The sequence below is a fragment of the Lontra canadensis genome, unplaced genomic scaffold, assembly GCF_010015895.1.
Source record: "Lontra canadensis isolate GAN:19392208 unplaced genomic scaffold, GSC_riverotter_1.0 scaffold12, whole genome shotgun sequence".
Classification (NCBI taxonomy): Eukaryota; Metazoa; Chordata; class Mammalia; order Carnivora; family Mustelidae; genus Lontra; species Lontra canadensis.
In genome coordinates, this window is record NW_022631006.1 from 10,247,981 (window position 1) to 10,260,319 (window position 12,339).

Sequence of the window (12,339 nt, forward strand, 5' to 3'; positions counted from 1 at the left end):
TTTGTGAAAGGTCTGGTATGTTGCTCATAGGTAGGAGGCACTTGGGGAAATAAAGATCTGCTGCTGCTGCTGTTATTATTATTATTTGTCCGTTCTTTAAAACTTATATTTTATAAAATTAGTTTTTATGTTTAAAGAATAGTAAATGTAAGTAATTTAAAAAGCAAAATAGTACTACTAGACTCACAATGCAAAGCAGCACCCCTTTCACTCCGTTCTTAATTCCTGTGTCCCAGAGGCAGTTACTCATCAGATTGTGTATTTTGGTATTTCCTTTCAAGTTCCTAAAATAACTTGCTTATGATCCCATTTCTTAACTTCTTTTCCTTTCAGTTTTATGTATCCTCTCTTGCCTCTGTACTATGGAAGCTGAGACTTGAGTCTTCCAGCTGCTGTCCCCATCTCCACTTGTGCCACATACACATTTTCACTTTCCTTCCTCCCATCTTCCTACTGTAGGATGGCTATAATACTTGGGTAAATGTTCACATTATTAAGATTGTGTAGAAACTCTTTGTAGAATAATTACTTTGGAGTTACCAGTTACTTTTTTTTTATTCTTTGCTTCATTTTTTATATACCTAATTCATCTGCAACCCTCTGGCCATCTTTGGATCTCCTCTGGGTAATGTAATCCCATCTAGGAGGTGTCCTGAAAATGTGTGTTCTCTTTGCCCCACTCTGGCTTAGTTGCTCTCCAAGCCTAAAATAGCAGAGCTATCATTTTTGAATTTTCTTTTACCAACCTCAGGAGATTCTCTTTGCCCTGTTTCTTAGCATCATTTATCTTCTTTCTTTGCTCTGATGGAGATACCCTCTAAGTAGGTTCCTGAGAAGTGAATGGGCAAAAAAAAATTTTAAGGCATTGCAAAGCCTAAACAGTTATTCTTCTTTTGTGCTTGATTTGGCTAGGCATAGAATTGGGTTGAAAATTTTCTCTGAGAATTTTTTACATCCTAGCTCTGTTGCCGTCTAGCTATCAGTATTGCTACTTGAGAAGTACAGTGCTGTTAGGACTGCACTCCCCCCATCTCCAGCTTGTAGAGGTTTTAAAAATCTTCCCCTTTTCCCTGGTGTTCTGAAATTTCAAGATGACGTCATATGGTCAGTCATGTATAAATACCTCAGTGTATACTTCTAAGGGAAAGACTTTTGTGTTCAGACAGCTTGGTGGGCGTGTTTAATCTGAAAACTCATGTCTTTCATTCAGGAGATTATTTTGTATTACTTTTTTGGTGTTACTTTCTTCCCTTCATGTTCTCTTTTTTCTCTTTCTGGATTTTCCCTTACTCGGATGTTGATTGTTTTTTACTGGTCCTCTAGTTTATCTTTTCTCTCCTCTTCCAATCTCTCATTTCCTCACCTTTTTGTTTAAATTCTGGGGGGTTTTTCAAGTTTAACTTTTTTTTTATTATGTTCAGTTAGCCAACATATGACATATGTACTCATCATTAGTTTTTGATGTAGTGTTCAGCAATTTGTTAGTTGTATATAATACCCAGTGTTCATCACCACAGGTGCCCTCCTTAATACCCATAGCCCAGCTTTAGCTTTGAAATAAATTTTTCCTGCTATCCCATTTTTAATTTTCAAGAATTTTTTCTTATTCTATGAATCTTCATTTTTTAAAATTTTTTTTTATTTTTTTTAAAGGTTTTACTTATTTATTTGGCAGAGAGAGAGAGTCAGAAATCACAAGTAGGCAGAGAGGCAGTCAGAGAGAGAGGGAGAAGCAGGCTCCCTGCTGAGCAGAGAGCCAGATGTGGGACTCCATCCCAGGACCCTGAGATCATGACCTGAGCCGAAGGCAGAGGCTTAACCACTGAGCCACCCAGGTGCCCCAATATGAATCTTCATTTTAAGTTATAAAATACTTCATAAGTCTAAAGGAATATATTTGAAATATATAGAATATATATATTATATATACTCTATATGGTATAATAATACACATTTACCTACTCCCTGATTTGTGACAAAGAACATAAACCGATGGGTTCCTTATCTTTCTGCTTGCATCTCCTCTTTCCTCTCCCACCCAGACAACCAGAATCCTGCATTTTATGTCTTATTTCTTTCTTTTCTTTTCTTTTTTTTTTTTGGTTCACATGTATAAATTCCCCAAAAATATAATGTTTAATTTTTCAAGGTTTTGAACTTATAAAATTATACCATAAAGTTATTGAGATACAACTTCAAGAAATTAAAAAATAAATTTGTGATAATTGCTATTATGTACTTCTTGGTTAATGCTTCAGTAACAAAATTACATTTAAAAATCACAAAGTAAAACTTTAATTGTACTTAATTGTATATGGAATTAAAACTTTTATATTATACTACTAGGCAAGAAGAGGTTTTCTAAGAACACCAGGATTCACCCTTTTTGAGTTAATCTCTAGTTGTAGACCACTCAACTGTTTTGTGGCTGAGTAATTAGTTGTTGCTCAACAGGTGACAGTACAGACCAGAAGAATCCACAATAATATAGACAGACTGCAGCCATGTGCAGTTCAGTAGTGAACAAATAACTAACAATTTCGAAGTAGCAAGGAGTGTCAAAAACATTTTGAGATACTCACAGCAGCTGTCATGGAATGCTAAAACTTTTGTAATTTCTGTGAGATAGACGTAGGTGCCACTAATACTACTTTGGTTTGTTGCTCATATTCATAACTGAAATTTAGCATTTCCTTCAGTTAGCAGTTATGAAAATAGAGAAGTAATTGTTTTTCACCACTCAGGTTCATGGTAACCCTGGGTCTTAGTTGGGCTTTCTCAGAAAGCAGATCCCAAGACAAGGGTTCTGGTATAAGTAATAAATAGGGGGAATGATCACCAAGAAATGTCCTGGATTTGAGGCAGAGAAATGAGGGTGCTTCAGAAAGGGTACATTATCATGCAAGTGATTAACAAGCTTGGATCTGAGTACCTCTGGGAGCCAGTGTTCCTCAGAACATCATGTTCCTCACACATGTCCCTCAGACACATCGGTTGTTGGTTGGGGGCTAGTTAGGGCAGGGCATTAATTCTCAGCAGTCAAAAGCAACTCCTGGAAAACCACAGGCAAAGATACATAGATGCCATCAGTTAGAACTGGCACACTAAAATGCTAAGACATGAGAGGACACAGGGTATATATCAAAAGTATCTTATAAATCTTGAATTCTATCCATCGGCCCCTTGATTTAGGGGACCTCAGGTAAAGAACCCAAGACCTAAAATCTGGACATCTGTGGTTTTGTTTTGTTTTGTTTTATCTTCTACACTTATTCATGTGGAATAATTTTGGGATATGGTTTGAGGGAGAGGTCCTTTGATTTTTTTTATATATGGATATCCAGTTGTCCAGCACAATTTATTGAAGTCTCTTCTTTCTTCATTGCTGTGTATTACCACTTTTGTCATAGACAACATGTAATGTCCATATTTGTGTGGGTCTGTTTCTGGGTTATTTTCCTCTCACTGGCCTTTTCTTACACCAGCCACCAGACTTAATTGCTATAGCTTTTAAATTGCCTTGGTATTTGGTAGAGCAAGTCCCTCCCATCTTTAAGATTATCTTATCTATGCTTGGCCTTTTGTGTTTTCAAACTAGTGTTTCGGTAAGTACCCAGTAGTGGAATTACTAGATCATATGGTATTTCTGTTTTTAATTTTTCGAGGCATCTCATACTGTTTTTGTGGCTATGTCTGTTTTCATTTCCACCACTAGTGCATGAGGGTTCCGTTTTCTCCACATCCTTGCCAAGGCCCTTTGTATTTTCATGTAAATTTTAGGATGAGCCTGCTAAGTTTTATTTATTTATTTAAAAGTTTTATTTATATATTTTTGAGAGTGAGCACACACAAACAGTGGGGAGGGGCAGAGGTGGAAATAGAAGAGACTCCCTGCTGAGTAGGGAGCCCAGTGAATGCGGGGCTCAATCCCATGACCCTGAGATCATGAACTGAGCCAAAGCAGGTGCTTTACAGACTGAGCCACCAGGCATCCCAAGCCTGATAAGTTTTAAAAAGCTAACAAAAATCTCTTGTGATTTTGATTGGTACTGTATTGACTCAATAGGTCAGTTTGGGGAGAATTGGCATCTTTACAATTGAATTCCCATCATGAATGCAACTTAGCCCTTCCTTTATTTTAAAACTTCTTATTTTTCTCAGTATTGTTTTACAATATTTTTTGTAGAGGCCCTAAGCATTTATTGGATTCATTCCTAGGTATTTGATGTTTTCAGTGTTATAAATAGTATCATTATGTAAATTTCATTTTGTAATTGTTAGTGGTAGATAGAAAAGCAATTAATTTTTGTATATTGGGTTTAAACCTAGCTAGTCTTAATATAGTAACTGATTCTAATAAACCCTTTGTAGATTCCTTTGGTTTTCTATGTGCATAATTATCTGTGAATAATGAGAGTTTTATTTTATTTTTTCTAACTCTCAATTGTTGTATATCTTTTCCTTTCCTTTTTAAATTACCGTATTTAGGACCTCTAGTATAATGTTGAATAAAAGTAGTGAGAGTAGTAGTCTTTTTCTTGTTCCCAATTTCAAAAGGATACCTTTCACTCTTTACCTCTAATTATGATGTGGTTGTTTACTGTAGTTGTTCTTTCTCAAAGGACATTTCCTTATTTATAGTTAGAGGGTTTTTGTTTTTTTTTTTTAATCACAAATGATGTTGAATCTTAGGAAGCATTTCCCCTGAATCTAATGAGGTTATCATTTTTACTCTTTCAATAAGATGAACTTATTTTCAAGTATTAAATAATCCTTGTGTTTCTGGAATAACTCCAGCTTGATTGTAATGTATTACCCTTGCTGGATCTGGTTTGCTAATATTTTGTTTAGGATTTGTGAGATCTCTTAATGTGAGATTTGGCAAATAATTTTTCCTTTTTTTATAATGTCTTTGACAGATTTTGATATCAGTATCATGCTGGCCTCCTAAAGTGGATTGCAAAGTTCCCTTTTGTCTACTGTTATGAAAGAGTTTATGCAAGATCGATTTTTTTTAAAGTGTAGGATAGTTAACTTTTTAATAAACTTATGTTAGAATAGTTTTATATATACAGAAAGATTGTGAAAATAGTAGAGTTTCCTCTATTTTTAAAATATATTAATACATTCATTATAAATAATAAACCAATATCGAAGACTGATGTATTTTTATTCTCAAATATTTGCTGGTGAAGCCATCTGGACCATGAGTTTTCTTTGTAGGTTTAGGTTTTTAAATAGTTACAGGGCTATTTATATTTTATATTTCTTTTTTATTTCAGTTTTGGTAAGCTATCTAGAATTTGCCAGTTTTATCTAAATTTTCAAATTTACTGGCATAAAATTGTGCAGAACATTTTGTCTTTCTAATATCTGTAAAACATGTGGTTTCGTTTTCATTTTTGGTATTTGTGCCTTCTTTTTCTTGATTCATCTCACAAAGGGTTTATCAGTTTTGTAAGTCTTTTTGAAGAACTATTGGTTTTGCAGACCTATGTATTATATGTTTTTCTGTTTTATTTGTGTTCAGTTGTTCTTCTGTTTTTTTTTTTTTCAGACTTTTTTAGATGGATGTTTAGCTTTTTTTATTGGTAGTATATACACTTAACACTGTAAATTTCCCCCTAAGCTTCGCTTTATCTCACAAGGTTTTTTTTAAATTCCATGTTTTGGTATGTATTATTTTCATAATTATTCTAAGCATACATTTTTCTAGTTTTTGTTGTAGTTCATTCTTTGATCCATGAGTTTTCAAGAGAATGGGTTAGAGTTGAGTTCATTTATGTTGGAGGGGAGTGTAGATGGTTTAGGAGTACTTTATTGGTGGTGACAACTTTTATTTTTCATTATTAAGTAAAACTTGCAAATAATTTATAGTTAGGATAATTACTACTACTATTATGACAGCAGCTACTAATGATTGAGTGTTATGGACCTGATCCTGTGCATGCACAAAGCCTGTAGGACAGGCAGTACTCTCTTTGATCTACAGAAGAGGACATGCAGCTCGAGGACTTTCTGGAGAAGTTAGAACTAGTCAAAAGGCAGATCCGGGGTTTAGTCCAGCTCTATTGGGTGGCAAAACACCATGCCACCTCACTCTGTATTTCACAGAGAAAATGTTTATTACAAGTGTGTTTGTGAGGATTCCCTGAGGCTGTGGTTGAGAGTGGCACCTTTTAGCTTCTGTCAGGTACCTGGGGGGGGCAAAGCCAACTCAAACTAAATTCTCAACTTGGAAGTTGCTGTGCCATGCAGGTAGTGTGAGTTTGGGTCTCATGGGGCCTGCCTTGTGGTTGTAAATGCCCAGTGAAACCTCCTTCCTCCTCTCAGACCCTTCCTTACCATATCCCTTTTCAGAGGTTTTCTTCCTCCCTCAATTTCACCCTTTCACTTAGGGATATTCCTTAGTGGCTTTCTTGCGGTTATGCGGGTGCCTCTGATATGACTTCTCACCTTGCATGGCCTCGTGCATTGTCTCTGTGTAGCTGTTTAAAACCACTGCTCTGTGCCATGGGGTATTGGCAGATTCCCTTGTGACAGTCCAGTTGGCTGCTTCAGCATTTGTTTACTATGGGTTCTTGCCTGAGAAAATAGATGCAGTTGGAGGAGAACTTTGGTAAGCTCCTACCACCTACCTGTATGTGTTCGCTTCCTGATATCTGGGCCTATATGTCCTACCTTCCTTTGTGTTGCCATGGGTGAACTGTCTGTGTTTTTATTTTTATTTTTTTTATTTTTATTTTTTGAGAGAGCAAACGAGCAAGCATGGTAGCAGGAAGCAGGGTGGAGGGCAGAGGGAGAGGGAGAGAGAGAATCTTAAGCAGGCTCTTTGCCCAGCATGGAGCTGGGGCTCAATCTCACAACCCTAAGATCATGACCTGAACTGAAACCAAGAGTCAGACGCTCAACTGACTGAGCCAGCCAGGCACCACACTGTCTGTGCTTTTGTACAAGGCCATTTCTTTCACTTGTTTGCCAGCTCCCATTTGCTTTTGCTTACTCAGAGACATCACTATTGCAGTTGTCTCCTCTCTTCTCCATGAGTTTTCCCTTCTCCAATGGGTCATCACACTGGTGTATGTTATGGACTGAACATGGCCCTCCAACCCCCATTTATATGTTGAAGCCCTAACCCCGGATGTGATGGTATTTGGATATGGAGCTTTGGGAAGGTACTTAAGGTTAGATCAGGTGTCATGAGCATAGCCCTCGTAGGAATAGTGAGTACTTTTCCAAGGAGAGACACCGGAGAGCTTGCTCTCTTTCTGCGACATGAAGACACAGCCAGAAGGTAGTCAGTCATCTGCAAGCCAGCAACAGAGCTCTCAGCAATCTAGCCGCACTGGCAACTTCATCTCAGCCTCCAGGCCTCGGAACTGTGAGAAAACACATTTGTTTAAGCCACCCAGACTATGATATTTTGTGATGGCAGCCCAAGCTCATTAATACAGCATAGCGTGCCAAACATGTTATAATCTTGTCCATTCCCATTCTGAAACAAACAGCCGCAATAAGAAAATCCTCTTTCTCAGTCACATTTCCTTGTTCTCCTTATGGCACCTTCAAAGAGTTGCTTATAGTTGCTGTCTCCCAGTTTTTCTCCTCATCTTCTGTTTTGCATACTCACTACCGCTCTTTTGAAAGTGTCATTAGCAAGTTCCTGTTACCGAATCCTGTGGTTAGTTTTTTTTTTTTTTAAGATTTTATTTCTTTATTTGATAGGGAGATCACAAGTAGGCAGAGGGTCAGACAGAGAGAGAGGGGAAAGCAGGCTCCCTGCTGAGCAGAGAGCCCAGTGCGGGGCTCGATCCCAGGACCCTGAGATTATGACCTGAGCCGAAGGCAGTGGTTTAATCCACTGAGCCACCCAGGCACCCCCTGTGGTTAGTTCTTACTAATCTAATGGCATGAGTTAACACAGTTGGTTACTTCCTCCCCCTTGAACACTTTCTTTAGTTTACTTCCAGGACACAGGTCACTCTTGATTTGCTTTTTAACTCTCTGGCTGCCCCTCATTAGTTTGCTGATATCACCTTTACTCCCCTACTTCTATATGTTGGAGTTCACTAGGGCTTATTTCTTAGACCTCTCTTCTGACCATACTCACTCCTTTGGCTATGTCATTTATCTCATGGCTTCATCTTTTGCCTGTACCTCTCTGAGCTCCAGGATGATTGTGTGTGTGTGTGTGTGTGTGTGTGTGTGTGTGTGTGGTTGGAGGCCTCCTTCAGGACCTCAAGGCTTCCAGTAGTTCCTTGCCATTTGGGCTTTTTCTCCCTCTCCCTTTTCCCTGCTTTCTCTTTCTCCCATCTGCTTCTCTTTCCTCCTCTTCTTCCCCCTCACAGATAACAGAGCTATCTAAATGATTTGGCAGGGTAGCTAGTAAGGAACCAAAGGATAATTGAGGGAAATAAATAATGATAAATAAATTGAAAGAAAAAAATTAGATTTTAAAAACAAACACTGAAAAACTTGATAAACCAATTAAATCTCCTCCAAGTTAATAAAACCCTAATATTTAATATTTCTGGGTAGAATGTAGAGTTGCAAGAATATTCCATAATGTCTGAAAAGCATGGTTAATAAAAAGAAAACTTGGGGCGCCTGAGTGGCTCAGTGGGTTGAGCCTCTGCCTTCAGCTTGGGTCATGATCTCAGGGGCCTGGGATCGAGCCCCATGTCGGGCTCTCTGCTCAGCGGGGAGCCTGCTTTCCCCTCTCTCTCTCTGCCTGCCTCTCTGCCTACTTGTGATCTTTCCGTCGAATAAATAAATACAATCTTTTAAAAAAATAAAATAAAAGGAAAACTTACCAGAATCACAGGAAGAAAAGTTTAAAAAAGAATATTATTCTTACCTTTGGTCTCTAAAACTAGGCAGTTACTTTTAAAGCTTTGATCTTTAAAAACTAACATCCCACTACTCCTAAAACTTAACCATGAAAAAACCTGCCATACCTAGGGATTTGTTCTGTTACTCACATTTCTTAGGGTTATCATATACTCACAGATGATTAGTAAGGTTGGTCATTGCTTTGATTTAATGAATCTGTCATAGGCGAGGCTGTGATAGTTTACTGTAGGACCAGTTCAGTGTGATCAGAGAGCTACTCTGGTTCATACTGGAATGCAGCTGTGTAATATTCCCAGTTGGTCGTTTCCCTGACATCAGCTTGGGCTCTGTTGTGCAGGCTGTGCTGCATTCAAAGCAGCACTTTTCCACGCCCTCTTTCAAATAAAATTAATGGCACTATTGTATACAGTCAGGTCTTCCTTAAAACATGTATTTTGACATATATATTGTCCGATGTACCTTTTATCATAGAAAATTTATCAAAGAAAATGCACTTCAGAACTCCAGTAATTCATAAAAGCATACAAGAATCTTCTCATAGTTGTATTCACATCATGATAGACTCTCATATTTATGTATATTTTATATATGCATATACATATAAAATTTGTCTTTCTCTATTTCATAGTGCATTTTTGAAGAAAGACTAATTTGAAATTTTACTTGAAATTAACAGCCTTCATGTATTTAGCAAATATTTTTTTGAACGCCACACGCCCTGAGCTGTTCTGTGTTGGCAGTCTTGTGATGAAGAGGATAGACAAGGTTGCTGTGTGCATGCAACTTGACTTGTTATGAGGAAAGACAAAAAAATCATGTATTAATAAATACTATTCAGAAAATTAAAACAGGATGATGTAGTAGTGTGACTTTGTGTCTATTAGAGTGGATGATCTTTAGAGAATACTTTTCTGGGGAAGTAGCTTTGAGAACTGAATAATTGGAAGGGGTCAACTGTATGAAGTTCAGAAGAAAGGATATTTTTGGCCAATGGGACACCAAGTGTAGATGCTCTGGAATAGGAATTAGCAGGTCTTGTTAAAATACAGCAGAATGCTGGAGTGTAGTGGCTAGATCAAAGTATGCATTTTGGTTAAGAAATCAAGTAGAGTAAGATGAGTTCCCTGGAGAGGTCAGCGTTAAGGATTCCAAGTTTGAATTCATTAGGCAAAAGATGGTGTTTACTGGAGCACTGGGTGTGGTGCAAAAATAATGAATACTGTTACGCTGAAAAAATAAAAAATAAAAAAAAAAAGATGGTGTTTAAAGTTAAGGGGCTGGGTGAAATTAACAAGGGAGAAAATGTTATGCTGGAGAAGGGAATGTGTTTTAGGATGAAATTCCAGAATTCTTGAACATTAAGAAGTGGAGGAAAAAATGGGGAGAAGCCACTGAGAAGGAGTGGCCACTAAGATAGATGGAAAACAGGAGAATGTGACACAAGAGAAATCAGAAGGAAAAAAAACTCAAGAAGGAGGCAATAGTTAATTATGTCAAATGACCTATAACACGGGGAAGACACTTTAGATATGTATAGAAAGAATGGTCCTACCTATATGTGCATAGATTAAAATATAAACTTAACCACTTTTAGAGTTGTAGGATTCTAGCCATCTTCGAGATCATAGAAAGAAGCTGAGATCTTAGGGGTAAAGTCCATTTCTCTGCTCCTTCACTGCCTCTAAGCCAAGTTAGCATCTTCTTGCCTCTGGAACCTGATAGAGTGTGAAACCATCCTCTAATCCTGTGTTTTCTCAGGGGCCAGAGCCCCCAAACGTATTATTTTCACAATGCTTTCATGACTCCTGTTGCTCCTAGGGTAAAGACCACAATCCTTAGTGTGGTAAGACTGTAGGATATGGCACTGGGTAGCCCCAGCTTGTTCCCACCTATCATACTGATGGCTTTTTAGAGCCTGAATATCATGCCAGACTCTTGACTGCTTTTAGGCCTTTGTGTGCTCTCTAGGGAAGGATCCTTCTCTATTCTTTGCTTGGCCATCTTCTATATATCTTTCAGCTGTCAGTTTAAATATCACTTTTTTAAAGAAAACCTTCCAGACAAGATCAAACCTCCGTAGGAAATGCTCTCACAGTATGCTTTTTGTTTGTAGCATTTATCATAATTGTATTAAAATAGTTATTTCTATCTTTATTTATTGTTGTCTTCTCTTCTAGAGTATAAGCTCTGTGCAACTAGGAAATATATTTTGTTGTCTCTTCCTTCCCCGTCCCAACTATATCACCAGCAGTTTATACAGTGCATACCTGCATTCACTATGTTTATTTGAATGAATCATGTGACCATTCTGTAGTATATAAGCAGTTAATAGCACATCATTATCCTTTTGTATGTTACAGACTAATTTTAAATCTAAAACAGCCTAAAATCCATTGAATTTGTTCAGAGTGAAATTTGGCTGTTTAATGGATCTGTATCTGGACATGATCAAAACAAATATAATTCTTATAAAATATATATTAAAAGGCATGTAATTGAATTGAATTAAGAATAGTACATTAATACATATTCCAAGATGCCTACCCTTCTCTAAATGAGACAAAGGAACTGCTAAAATTATTTATAAAAAGTATTTTTTTGTAGATTCTTTTCTTCTTGTCATTTATTTCCTTCACATACTCTTTTTTTATTGAAGTATTATTAACACGCAGTGTTACATTAGCTTCAGTTGTATGATACAGTGATTCTGCAATTGCATGCATTACTCAGTGCTCATCATTCAATAAACATAATTTCCTTGGGGCGCCTGGGTGGCTCAGTGGGTTAAAGCCTCTGCCTTCGGCTCGGGTCATGATCCCAGGGTCCTGGGATCGAGCCCCGCATTGGGCTCTCTGCTCAGCAGGGAGCCTGCTTCCTCCTCTCTCTCTGCCTACTTGTGATCTGTCAAATAAATAAATAAAAAATCTTAAAAAAAAAAACAAAACCATAATTTCCTTTACCTGTTACACTTATTCCCCCACCCACCTCCTCTCTGGCAACCACAAGTTTGTACTCTATGTTTAAGAGTATTTTTTTTCTTTTTTTTTTCTTTGTTACTTCAATTCCACATGTGAGTGAGATCATATGGTATTTGTCTTTCTCTGACTGACTTATTTCCCTTAGTATTATACCCTCTCGGTCCATCTGTGTTCTTCAAATGTCAAAATTTAACTCTTTTTTATGATGAATAATATTCCTCTGTGTGTGTGTGTGTGTGTGTGTGTGTGTTTGTGTGTGTGTGTGTGTTTATACACCACATATTCTTTATTCATTCATCCATTGATGGACATTTAGGTTGCTTCTGTATCTTAGTGATTCTTGCAGTAAATATAGGGGTGCATATATCTTTATGAATTAGTGTTTTTCTTTTCTATTTTTTTTTTAAGATTTTATTTATTTATTTGACAGAGCGAGATCACAAGTAGGCAGAGAGGCAGGCAGAGAGAGAGAGAGGAGGAAGCAGGCTTCCTGCTAAGCAGAGAGCCC

The 12,339-nt window shown here is 37.4% G+C and overlaps 1 protein-coding gene across 5 annotated transcripts in view; it reads left to right on the forward strand.

The window, feature by feature from the left end:
• Positions 1-12,339, forward strand: part of DMXL2 (Dmx like 2) — a 157,459-nt gene that overhangs the window by 38,918 nt on the left and 106,202 nt on the right. The gene's annotated exons all lie outside the window — the stretch shown is intronic.